Here is a 13,658-nt window from a genome sequence, read left to right as displayed (position 1 = left end):
CTGTTAAAAGAAAAACAAACAGAAAACAACAACAATATCAACAAAACAGACCTGACAAAAACCCATTCAAAGGTCAGCAACCTCAAAGATTGAAAGTAGATAAACCCACAAAGATGAGAAAGAATCAACACAAAAATACTGAAAACTCAAAAAGCCAGAGTGCCTCTTCTCCTCAAATGACCCCAACACCTCTCCAGCAAGGGCACAGAACTGGGGTGAGGCTGACATGGCTGAATTGACAGAGTAGACTTCAGAAGGTGGGTAATAACAAACTTCACTGAGCTAAAGAAGCATGTTGTAACCCAATGCAAAGAAGCTAAGAATCATGATAAACTACAGGAGCTGATAGCCAGAATAGCCAGTTTAGAGAGGAACATAACAAATCTGATGGAGCTGAAAAACATAACATGAGAACTTCACAATGCCATCACAAGTAACAACAGCAGAACAGACCAAGCCGAGGAAAGAATCTCAGGGCTTGAAGTTATCTTTCTGAAATAAGATAGGCAGACAAGAATAGAGAAAAAAGAATGAAAAAGAATGAACGAAACCTCAAAGAAATATGATATTATGTAAAGAAACCAAACCTATGACTCACTGGGGTACCTGAAAGAAACAGGGAGAATGGAACCAAGCTGGAAAACATACTTCAAAATATCATCCAGGAGAACTTCCCCAACCTAGAAAGACAGGCCAATATTCAAATTCAGGAAATGCAAGAACCCCAGTAAAATACTCCACAAGAAGACCAACCCCAAGACACATAATCATCAGATTATCCCAGGTCAAAATGAAAAAAAAAATGTTAAGAGCAGCCAAAGAGAAAGGTCAGGTCACCTACAAAGGGAAGCCTATCAGATTAATAGCAGACCTGTTAGTGTAAACCCTACAAGCCAGAAGAGAGTGGGGCCAGTATTCAACATTCTTAAAGAAAAGAATTTCCAACCCAAAAGTTCATACCTGGCCAAACTAAGCTTCGTAAGTGAAGGAGAAATAAGATCCTTTTCAGACAAGCAAATGCTGAGGGAATTCATCACCACCAGGCCTGCCTTGCAAGAGCTCCTGAAGGAAGAACTAAATATGGAAAGGAAAACCATTACCAGCCACTACAAAAACATGCTGAAGTACACAGACCAGTGACACTATGAAGCAATCCCATAAACAAGTCTGCAAAATAACCAGCTAGCATCATGATGCCAGGATCAAATTCACAGATAACAATACTAAACTTAAATGTAAATGGCCTAAATGCACCAATTAAAAGACACAGATGGTGGCTCAAGCCTGTAATCCCAGCACTTTGGGAGGCCGAGACGGGCGGATCACGAGGTCAGGAGTTCGAGACCATCCTGGCTAACACGGTGAAACCCCGTCTCTACTAAAAAATACAAAAAACTAGCCGGGCGAGGTGGTGGGCGCCTGTAGTCCCGGCTACTCGGGAGGCTGAGGCAGGAGAATGGCGTAAAAACCCGGGAGGCGGAGCTTGCAGTGAGCTGAGATCCGGCCACAGCACTCCACCCTGGGCGACATAGCGAGACTCCGTCTCAAAAAAAAAAAAAAAAAAAAAAGACACAGATGGAAAGCTAGATAAAGAGTCAACACCCATCAGAAAATTTACCAAGCAAATGGAAAACAGAAAAAAGCAGGGGTCTCAATCCTAGTTTCTGACAAAACACACTTTATTTATTTATTTAGTTTTATTATATTATATTTTATTTTATTGAGATGGAGTTTCTTCTTGCCCAGGCTAGAGTGCAATGGCACTATCTCAGCTCACTGCAACCTCTGCCTCCCAGGTTCAAGAGCTTCCTCTATCTCAGCCTCCCGAGTACCTAGGATTACAGGCACCTGCCAAGATGCCCGGCTAATTTTTTGTATTTTTAGTAGAGACAGGGTTTCACCATGTTGGCGAGGATGGTCTCAAACTCCTGACCTCAGGTAATCCACCCACCTCGGCCTCCCAAAGTGCTGGTATTATAGACAAGAGCCACCATGCCCAGCCCACAAAACACACTTTAAACCAACAAAGATCAAAACAAGACAAAGAAGGGCATTATATAATGGTAATGGGTTCAATTCAACAAGAAGAGCTAACTATCCTAAATACATATGCACCAACACAGGAGTATCCAGATTCATAAAGCAAGTTCTTAGAGACTTACAAAGAGACTTAGACTTTAGACACCCACACAAAAATAGTGGGAGGCTTTAACACCCCACTGACAATATTAGACAGATCATCAAGACAGAAAATTAACAAAAATATTCAGGACATGAACTCAGTTCTGGATCAAGTGGACCTGATAGAGATCTACAGAACTCTCCACCTAAGCCAGGCACAGTGGCTCATGCCTGTAATCCCAGCACTTTGGGAGGTCAGGTGGGAAGATCACTTAAAGCCAGGAGTTTGAGACCAGCCTAGCCAACAGAGCAAAACTCCCTCTGTACTAAAAATACAAAAATGAGCAGAGCACAGTGGCACGTGCCTGTAACCCCAGCTGGTAGGGAGGCTGAGTCAGGAGAACTGCTTGAACACAGCAGACGGAGGTTGCAGTGAGCTGAGACTGTGCCACTGCACTCTAGCCTCAGCGACAAAGTGAGATTCTGTCTTCAAAAAAACCAAATAATAATAATAATAATAATCTCTACCCAGAAACAACAGAATATACATTCTTCCCATTGCCACATTGTACTTACTCTAAAATTGATTACATAATTGGATTTAAAACACTCTTCAGCAAATGCAAAATAATTGAAATCATAACAGTATCCCAGACCACAGTGCAATCAAATCAGAACTCAAGAAATTCACTCAAAACCATACAACTACACAGAAATTGAACAACCTACTCCTGAATGACTCTTGGATAAATAATGAAACTAAGGAAGAAATCAAGAAGTTCTTTGAAACTACTGAGAACAAAGAGACAATGTACCAGAATCTCTGGGATGCAACTAAAGCAGTGTTAAGATGGAAATGTATAGCATTACATGCCCAAATCAAAAAGCTAGAAAGATCTCAAGTTAATAACCTAACATTTCATCTAAAAGAACTAGAGAACCAACAGCAAACAAACCTCAAAGCTAGGAGAGGACAAGAAATAACTAAGATCAGAGTGGAACTGAAGGAGAGGGAGACACAAAAAGCCCTTCAAAAAACAATCAATGAATTCAGGAGCTGTTTTTTTTAATAATAAAATAGATGACTGAAAGCTACATTAGATCAATAAGAAAAGAGAGAAGAATCAAATAAACACAAAAAATGATAAGGGGATATCACCACTGACCCCTCAGAAATACAAACAACCATCAGAGAATGCTATAAACATTTCTATGCACATAAACTAGAAAATCTATTGGAAGAAATGAATAAATTCCTGGACACATGCACTCTCCCAAGGCTGAACCAGGAAGAAACTGGATCCCTGAATAGACAAATAACAAGTTCTGAAATTGAGGCAGAAATAAATAGACTACCAACCAAAAAAAGCCCACAACCAGACAGATTCACAGGCTGAATTCTACCAGAGGTACAAATAAGACCTGGTGCCATTTGTACTGAAACTATTCCAAAAAATTAAAAAGAAGGGACTCCTCCCCAACTCATTCTATGAGGCCAGCATCATCCTAATACCAAAACCTGGCAGAGATACAACAACAACAAAAAAAAAAATCAAGTCAATATCCTTAATGAACATCAATGCAAAAATCCTCAATAAAATACTGGCAAACCAAATCCAGCAGCACATTAAAAAGCTTATCCACCACAATCAAGTTGGCTTCATCCCTGGGATGTAAGGTTGGTTCAACATACACAAATCAATAAATGTGATTCATCACATAAACAGAACTGAAGACAAAAAACACACAATTGTCTCAATAGATGCAGAAAAGGCCTTCGATAAAATTCAAAATCCCTTCATGTTAAAAACTCTCAATAAACTAGGTATTAAAGGCACATACCTCCAAATAGTAACAGCCATCTATGACAAACCCACAGCCAATATCATACTGAATGGGCAAAGGCTGGAAGCATTCCCCTTGAAAACCAGCACAAGACAAGGATGCCCCCTCTCCAACACAGTATTGGAAGTTCTGGCCAGGGCAATAGAGCAAGAGAAATAAAGCATACTGAAATAGAAAGAGAAGAAGTCAAATTATCTTTGTTTGGAGATGACATGATCCTATATCTAGAAAACCCCATTGTCTCAGCCCAAAAGCTTCTTAAGCTGAAAAACAACTTTAGCAGAGTCTCAGGATGCAAAATCAATGTGCAAAAATCGCTAGTATTCCTATACGCCAATAACAGGCAAGCAGAGAGACCAATCATGAATGAACTCTCATTCACAATTGCTACAAAGAGAATAAAATACCTAGGAATACAGCTAACAAGAGAGGCAAAGGACCTCTTCAGAAAGAACCACAAACCACTGCTCAAAGAAATCAGGACACAAAGAAATGGGAAAACATTTCATGCTCATGGACAGGAAAAATCAATACTTGTGAAAATGGCCATACTGCCCAAAGTAATTTATAGATTCAATGGTATTCCGATCAAACTACCATGGACATTATTCACAGAATTAGGAAAAACTATTTTAAAATTCACATGGAACCAAAAGAGAGCCCAAATAGCCAGGACAAGCCTAAGCAAAAAGAATAAAGCTAGAAGCATCATGCTACCCAACTTCAAACTATACTACAAGACTACAGTAACCAAAACAGCATGGTACTGGTACAAAAACAGACACATAGACCAATGGAACAGAATACAGAACTCAGAAATAAGCCTGCACACCTACAACCATCTGATCTTCGACAAACCTGACAAAAATAAGCAATGAGGAAAGGATTCCCTATTTAATAAACGGTGCTAGGAGAAATGGCTAGCCATATACAGAAAATTAAAACTGGAAAATTAAAAACCCTTCCTTACATCATATACGAAAATCAACTAAGATAGATTAAACACTTAAACGTAAAACCCAAAACTATACTGGCCAGGTGCAGTGGCTCATGCCTGTAATCCAAACACTTTGGGAGGCTGAGGCGGGTGCATCATGAGGTAAGGGGTTCAAGACCAACCTGGCCAACATGGTGAAACCCCATCTTTACTAAAAATACAAAAATTAGCCGGGCACGGTGGCACATGCCTATAATCGTAGCTACTCAGGAAGATGAGGCAGGAGAATTGCTTGAACTCAGGAGGTGGAGGCTGCAGTGAGCTGAGATCATGCCACTGCACTCCAGCCTAGGCGATATAGTGAGACTCTGTCTCATTAAAAAAAAAAAAAAAAAAAACCTATAAAACCCCTAGAAGAAAATCTCTGCAATACCATAATTCAAGACATAGGCATGGGCAAAGATTTTACGACAAAAACACCAAAAGCAACTGCAAGTTTTATTAATTAATTAAACTGAAGAGCTTCTTCACAGTAAAAGAAACTATCATCAGAGTGAACAGAAAACCTACAGAATGGGAGAAAATTTTTGCAGTCTATCCATCTGACAAAGGTCTAATATCCAGAGTCTACAAAGAACTTAAATTACAAGAAAAAAACAAACAACCCCACTAAAAAGTGGGCAAAGGACATGAACAGACACTTCTCAAAAGAAGACATACATGAGGCCAACAAACATATGAAAAAAGCTCAACATCACAGATCATTAGAGACATGCAAATCAAAACCACAATGAGACATCATATCACACCAGTCAGAATGGCTATTATAAAAAAGTAAAAAAACAGCAGAGAAAAAGGAACACTTTTATACTGTTGGTAGAGTGTAAATTAGTTCAACCATTATGGAAGACAGTGTGGCAATTCCTCAAAGACCTAGAGGCAGAAATACCATTTGACTCAGCAATCTCATTACTGGGTATATACCCAAAGGAATATAAACCATTCTATTACAAAGATACATGTATGCGTATGTTCACTGCAGCATTATTCATAATAGCAAAGACAAGGAATCAATCTATATTCCCATCAATGATAGACTGGATAATGTGGTACATGTACATCATGGAATACTATGCAGCCATAAAAAAGAATAAAATAATGTCCTTTGCAGGGACACAGATGGAGTTGGAAAGCATTATCCTCAGCAAACTAATGCCAGAACAGAAAACCAAACACCGCACGTCTTACTTGTAAGTGGGAGCTGAATGATGAGAACACATGGACACATGGTGGGGAACAAAATACACTGGGGCCTGTCGAGGTTGGGGGAGAGCATCAGGAAGAAAAGTTAACAGATGCTGGGCTTAATACCTACACAATGGGGTGATCTGTGCAGCAATAAACCATGGCACATGTTTACCTATGTAACAAACCTGCACATCCTGCACATGTACCCCTGAACTTAAAATGAAAGTTGAAGGAACAAGAAAAAAAAAAAAGAAAGAAAGTTCTCTTTTGAATATTTTAACCTGGAATTTTTTTTTTTTTTTTTTTTGAGACAGTCTTGCTCTGTTGCCCAGGCTGGAGTACATTGGTGTAAACATAGCTCACTGTAAACTCAAAAACTCCTGGATCAGTCGATCCTCTCACCTCAGCCTCCCAAAGTGCTTGGATTACAGAAGCATGAGCCACCATGGCTGGTCTGAAAATTTTTTAATACTCATACTGTAAGTAGTGCTTATTAACCAGCACATATTTTGAATTTTTAATGCACAGTACGGAAGATATTAGCTCTTGCTTTATACCTATAGGAGTCATGCCCAAATGCAGAATGAAAAGAGCCAATGTAAGAGTTAATGTGTCATAGTAATAGCTTCAGCCACCTCACTATTTACTGCTACCCACTGCATCCTTGGTTAAAATTTTAGGAGCTGAAATGTAAGGGGTATATTGACTTTTTCTAATCCAAAAAGCAGTATTTCCTTTACAAAACAAAAACTCACTCCTTAGGGCCAGGCTCAATGGCTCACACCAGCAGTAATCCCAGCATTTGGAAGGCTGAGGCAGGAGAAGCACTTGAGCCCAGGAATTCGAGGCTGCATAAGCTATGATGGCACCACTGCACTCCAGCCTGGGGAATAGAATGAGACCCTGTCTCTAAATTTTAAAAAGTTTGTTTAATTAAAAAATTAATTCCCCATTAAAAAGGAGATTTCTAAAAACATTTTAATGACAGGAAAATATCAAGTTATATTATTAAGTAAAAATAGCTGAGAAAATGTTAAAGAGTATTTCCAAATTTTGCAAAAATAAAAATATACATATATCTATACAACATATATGTTTCTTATATGTATATATGTATATGTATATTAAAAATCTAAAATGAAATATCAAAGTGTTAACAGAATTGCTATAACAATCTATATTATTATTTACATTTACATTTCTAATGTCCTATTATAAAGGGCAAATATTGTTTTTATTTCTTGAAGTGTTACTTTAAAATCATACTGTTATAACAGGCAGTCTTTATACAAAATACAAAAGAGATTAAGATTTAAGACAGCATCTATTCAAGCTTAAGAAAATGACACTTGACTTTTAGTAAGGACACTGATTTGCTAATAAAAATTTAAGAGTAAAATAACTGGCTACTTCACATTTTTATATCTCCATGTATTCTTCTACTCTATCTTATAGGTCATAAATTTCCAAAAGGAATCAATTGCTTTATTTATTTGACATATCCATTAGTGTAGCATTAGAGCATAATGCCTTAAATAATAGTAATGAGAATAATTAAAATGCAACAATTATATTCTTTCTGATACATTAGTAAGTGTTACAATGATTAGCAGTACGAATCTCTGATAAAACCCAACTCTACTGGGAAAGAGAACAATTTGGCAAGTTAGCTAAATCAATTAATCATTTCCATCTGCTGCAAACCATGCACACTAAAATATTCTCCCAGCTTTACTTTAATGGAGAAAATGGAACTTTCATTTGGTGTTCATATCATATCAAGAAAGAACATGCTGAATAAGGCCTTCCGAATAGACTACTTTTGAGAGCCAACAAAAGGCCGGAAGCTGGAGAATTAAGAAGAGAAAACCTTACACGGAGCGTTCATTCTTGGCAGCTACTGGTGATCTGATCAGGCTCAGGACAGATCATTCTTGTTTTACTTCTCTATATTTTCATAAAAATGATTTTTCCATTCCAACACTTACATATGCCTGTGTGCAGCAGTGAGAATAGCATTCACTGACTCTCAATACATATGGTATGCATTCAATGACATCACTTACCACTACATTTGCCAAGTTGAACCTCTCCTATAGACCACCAAAACACTGTTTCACAGTCTCTGTGGGGCTAAGAGAGTAGTTCCAAAGCAATAGGTCAGTCTTGCAGAATACAGAGGTTATTAATGTATCATCCCATATATACCATACCCTCCCCATCCCCTAATAAATAAAATTCTTTGTAATCCTATAATGTATTCAGCTTTTATTAACTCTTTCACTGTTGAATAGTGAAGTGAATACACATTTGATGACTCTTGTTGCTACAGTGCTCTGGCAGGTGCTGTTTACTTCTTTTTACAGAAGAGATTACAGAGTGAATTTTTATTATGGAGATGTATGAAAATTACTATGCAAGTTGTAAATAATAATTCATGTAACTAATATTTTAAATTAATGATTATGAAATAAAAATCAAAGCAGTTTTTCTATTAAAGAAAAGCTTTCAATAATCTGCTTTTTCTAATTTAGAGTTAAACATCCAATTTAAAATATTTAAAAATTACTATATAGTGGATTCTATGATCTTTCAAAATACTAAAAAAACCTTCATAATTACTTTCAAAGAGGTATTAAAGGCTCTCCTTAATTATTTTTTAAAGCCGTGAAAAATTGGAGGAAAAAGCAACATTACTCACATCAAATTATTTTTTTTCCATTGGTCTATAATATAAAACCACACGTGGGCATAAAGGAAAACCAAAATTAAAAGATATTGCAGAAAGGGCTCTGGTGGGGTCTTGCTTCACAGCATGCTGTTTACTAAAGTAGTTTAGCAAATAGCAGAGCTCCCGAGCACAAACTGTTCAGGGTTTTAAGGTAAATGTCAAGAAATCTAATCTCTGGGCAATGCAGCAGAGTAGAGCACTCACTTTGAAGGGCCTCAGCATCTCTTCATTTAGCCCTTCTCACATAAGCGTGGGATACCAGCTAGCCACTATACATGGCATAAGCAGTGGGGTCTGAAATTTTATAAATTACAAAATAAGTCAGGTATCATATAACTTAATGCATCTTTTTATAAAAATGGATAGTAATAATTACCATTTATGAAACATTATATTAAATAACATAAATGTATAAAATTTTCAAAAAACTTCAGTGAGTTTGGCCGGGTGCGGTAGCTCATGCCTGTAATCCCAGCACTTTGGGATGCTTAGGTGGGCAAATCACCTGAGGTCAGAAGTTCAAGACCAGCCGGGCCAACATGGCGAAACCCCTTCTCTATTAAAAAATACAAAAATTAGGTGGGCGTGGTGGTGTGTACCTGTAATCCCAGCTACTCAGGAGGCTAAGGCAGGAGAATCATTTGAACCCAGGAGGCAGAGGTTACAGTGAGCTGAGATCACTCCATTCCACTCCAGCCTGGGCAACAAGAGCAAAACTCCATCTTAAATAAATTAAAAAAAAAAAAAAAACAAAACTTCAGTGAATTCATGTGATTTGGAAAATAAATGATTTTATTATCCATATTTTAACATAAATAGTAAACTAATATGGTAATGCCATGAATTTTCTGAGGCATGAGATTATCTACTAGACATTGTGATGCTTTCTAAGAATTATTTAAGTATTTCAAACACAAAATCTATCTAAAAATGTAAAACACAATAATAATTCTGAAAAATCAATTCAATTGTAAAATAGGTGCCACACTTTAAGATAATATAATGGTTTTCAGGTGTTATTAAGAATACTCATCATTGAGTTCATGTCCTTTGCAGGGACATGGATGAAGCAGGAAACCATCATTCTCAGCAAACTAGGATGAAGTTGGAAACCATCATTCTCAGCAAACTATCACAAGGACAGAAAACCAAACACCGCATGTTCTCACTCATAGGTGGGAATTGAACAATGAGATCATTTGGACACAGAGCGGGGAACATCACACACTGGGGCCTGTCAGGGGATGGGGGACTGGGGGAGGGATAGCATTAGGAGAAATATCTAAGGTAAAAGATGAGTTGATGGGTGCGGCAAACCAACATGGCATATGTATACCTATGTATCAAAACTGCACATTGTGCACATGTACCCTAGAACTCAAAGTATAATAAAAAAAAATAAACAAAAAAGAATACTCATCATCACAAAAAAGAATAAGCATGTGAAGCAACAGATATGTTAATCAGCTTGATTTAGCTACTTCACAATGTATTCATATACATATGTCAAAACATTATACTGTATACCATAAATAGATAAAATTTTCATTTGCCAATTGAAAGTAAGTAATAAATAAATGATACTCAATATAACTTACTACTCTGTAGTGAGTAAATAATACTTATTATAACTCCTGTTATACTTGAGGAACTTAGACTCAGAGACAATACTCTCTTACCCAGGGTTGCACAGTTAGTAAATCGCAGAGCTAGGTTTTCAAACCAAGTGTTTCCAACTCTAAAGCCCACCAGCTTTCCTCTATATCAAACTGATCAAATTGAAAAAGAGTTACAATAAAGGTATAAAGCTCAGGTTAGGGAATGTATGAGAACATGCGGTGTTTGGTTTTCTGTCCTTGTGATAGTTTGCTGAGAATGATGGTTTCCAGCTTCATTCATGTTCCTGCAAATTTAGAGCTAGATATAAAATTGTTAGAGCTAGAGATAAAACTGTCTTTCCAAAGGTAAAAATTACTAAGTTCTAAATACTGAAAACAATCAAGTTGCTGAAGAGTATCTTCCAATCAGCTTTTGCCCAACTATAGGCTACACAGAGCATCATTAAAGACGGCATACCCAGCATAATTAGGAATCTAAAGAGAAAAAGAAAAATCTTTTTTTGTTTTTTTTTTTGAGACGGAGTCTAGCTCTGTTGCCCAGGCTGGAGTGCAGTGGCCGGATCTCAGCTCACTGCAAGCCCCGCCTCCCGGGTTCACGCCATTCTCCTGCCTCAGCCTCCCGAGTAGCTGGGAGTACAGGCGCCCGCCACCTTGCCCGGCTAATTTTTTTTGTATTTTAGTAGAGACGGGGTTTCACCGTGTTAGCCAGGATGGTCTCGATCTCCTGAACTCGTGATCCGCCCGTCTCGGCCTCCCAAAGTGCTGGGATTACAGGCTTGAGCCACCGCGCCCGGCCAAGAAAAATCTTTACAAAAGATAGTCAAGTACTCCCCTTCACTCTCAAAGAAAGGAATGCAGACAGAAAACTCTAGGCAGATCCTAGGAAGACAGAATTATGGGCAGTGAACTTCCAATTAATTCAGTACACAAGCCAACGGCAAGGCTATTTTCATGGTAAGAAAACTTTTAAGCTACAGAATGTCTCAGTCTTCAGACTTCAAGAATTTCTGTTCCCAATGGAGTCTACAATTCATCCCAACTGAAAAAAACTTCATAAAGTCATTTAAATTTCTTGAATATATTTACTAAGTACTTATTAAAGCAACATTCTGAGTATTCTTTTTTTTTTTTTTTTTTTTTTTTTTTTTTTTGAGACGGAGTCTCGCTCTGTCGCCCAGGCTGGAGTACAGTGGCGTGATCTCAGCTCACTGCAAGCTCCGCCTTCCGGGTTCAGGCCATTCTCCTGCTTCAGCCTCCTGAGTAGCTGGGACAACAGGCACCCGCCACCACGCCCGGCTAAGTTTTTATATTTTTAGTAGAGATGGGGTTTCACTGTGTTAGCCAGGATGGTCTCGATCTCCTGACCTCATGATCCACCTGCCTCGGCCTCCCAAAGTGCTGGGATTATAGGCATGAGCCACCACGTCCAGCCCGTTCTGACTATTCTAATTAGGGCTGTAGGGTGAAAATATTTGCAACTCTTTACTTCAATACTTCATAATATATTAAACGCAAATGTATTCAAAGTGATTATTCAGCAATTTTTGTCTTTTCCGAAGTTTTAATTTTTTAAACACTTTTAAAATTTTTATTTTATTTATTGTATTTTTTTTTTTAGATTCAAGGTCCCACTATGTCGCCCAAGCTAGACTCAAACGATTCTCCTACCTTAACCCGAGTAGCTCGGATTACAGGTGTACATCTTTTTTCTGCAGTTTTTAGAGAGGGTTTTTCAAATGTTTATTAAGCATCAATGGCATATCTACTATAAATACTAGATATATTATGCTCAGTGATTCTTAGCAGAAATCTTAAAATGTTCCTATCATTGACTTTCTCTGTACAAAAATTTCAGATTCATGAAGACTGCTTTAGAGTTTAGCTGCATGGGGTTTGGAGAACTGAGATGTTACCCGGTTTGTTTATATTAACAAATACCTATTCTCAAATCACAGATGATAGACTTAAATTTTTGAAAATGAGTATACAAAGGCCGGGCATGGTGGCTCACATCTGTAATCCCAGCGCTTTGGGAGGCCCAGACACGAGGATTGCTTAAAAATAGAAGTTCAAATACAGCCTGGGCAACACGGCAGGGCCTCATGTCAATGAAAAATAGAAAAATTAGCCAGGGACGGTGGCATGCACCTGTAGTCCCAGCTACTCAGGAAGCTGAAGCAGGAGGATCACTCAAGTGGTGAGGTTACAACGAACTATGATTCACCGCTGCACTACAGCCTACGTGACAGAGTAACACCCTGCCTCTATTTTTTAAAAAAAGAATTAGTATATAAGGCTAAATAAGTATAAACACATAAAAAGAATTAGTGTATAAGATTAAATAAGTGTAAGCACACAAACAAACTTATGTGGAAGTAACATGTTTGGCAGAATACATCTATCAATTAGGAAGATAGTAAAAAGATAGAATTCATCTATCAATTAGGAAGGTAGTAAAAAGGTCTTTGTGACTAATATGCTGTACTCATTACAGTCTCCTAGGCCATCATTCAGGGACTAAAAAATTTAAATGATGAAAAAAATTAAAGACTATAGTATAGTACATAGAAGATTCCATTTTTCTTGTCAACTGTGTTGACAGGCTGTGCACGTGTACTGGGCAAGTCACTTAATTTTTCTGGACCTCAATTTCTAGCCACCCTCTGAAATCCTAAGATGGTATTCTTATTTTTTAAGATAATTTTTACAACCTTGGTTATCTAAGATAATTTTTACAACCTTAGTTATCTAGTTTTCTAAGCAATAGCAGACCAGAAATAGTCAAAGAGAGAGAGCAGGGAGAAGTGTAGCAGGAAGCAAGCCATTGATAATGTACTAAGTGGCAGGTAACAGAGAAGATGACTGAAAATTTTTAACAATCAGATCCAGGAACCCTCACAGTAACCTGGGTCCATTAGGAATAGAAAAACATACCTCTTCTATCTATGGATAATTCAAAGGTCTTATTTCTCTTCCGGCACTTCAATTTTGTTTTGGTCATTTTACTGAAGTGGAGGATGAAGAAAAACAAACAAGACATGCAACTACGCCCCTAAAGAGTTAACAACACCAATGACTAACAAATGGTTTGCAGGATGGCAGATAAAAAAAGAAACAACTTGCTGAAATGCCGAGACTCTCTCTACTTATAAGATAA

At 37.7% G+C, this 13,658-nt stretch overlaps 1 protein-coding gene and 1 long non-coding RNA gene across 5 annotated transcripts in view; both read right to left on the bottom strand.

The window, feature by feature from the left end:
• LOC126963996 (uncharacterized) overlaps positions 1 to 11,629 on the bottom strand; it is a 58,406-nt gene extending 46,777 nt beyond the window's left edge. The window contains exons 1-2 of one of the 2 annotated variants that reach the window (XR_007729277.1): positions 9,087 to 11,629; positions 8,218 to 8,284 (exon numbers count right to left, since the gene is read on the bottom strand). This is a non-coding gene — a long non-coding RNA (uncharacterized LOC126963996). Of the gene's footprint in view, positions 1 to 8,217 lie in introns of both variants that reach the window. The other variant, XR_007729276.1, reaches the window with a different exon arrangement.
• The window catches only part of TTC28 (tetratricopeptide repeat domain 28), a 723,416-nt gene that overhangs the window by 539,108 nt on the left and 170,650 nt on the right, over positions 1 to 13,658 (bottom strand). The gene's annotated exons all lie outside the window — the stretch shown is intronic.

This window comes from Macaca thibetana, chromosome 10, assembly GCF_024542745.1.
Source record: "Macaca thibetana thibetana isolate TM-01 chromosome 10, ASM2454274v1, whole genome shotgun sequence".
Lineage (NCBI taxonomy): Eukaryota > Metazoa > Chordata > Mammalia > Primates > Cercopithecidae > Macaca > Macaca thibetana.
Note: the sequence above shows the minus strand (reverse complement) of the source record. Positions and strands in the feature narration are given on the sequence as shown.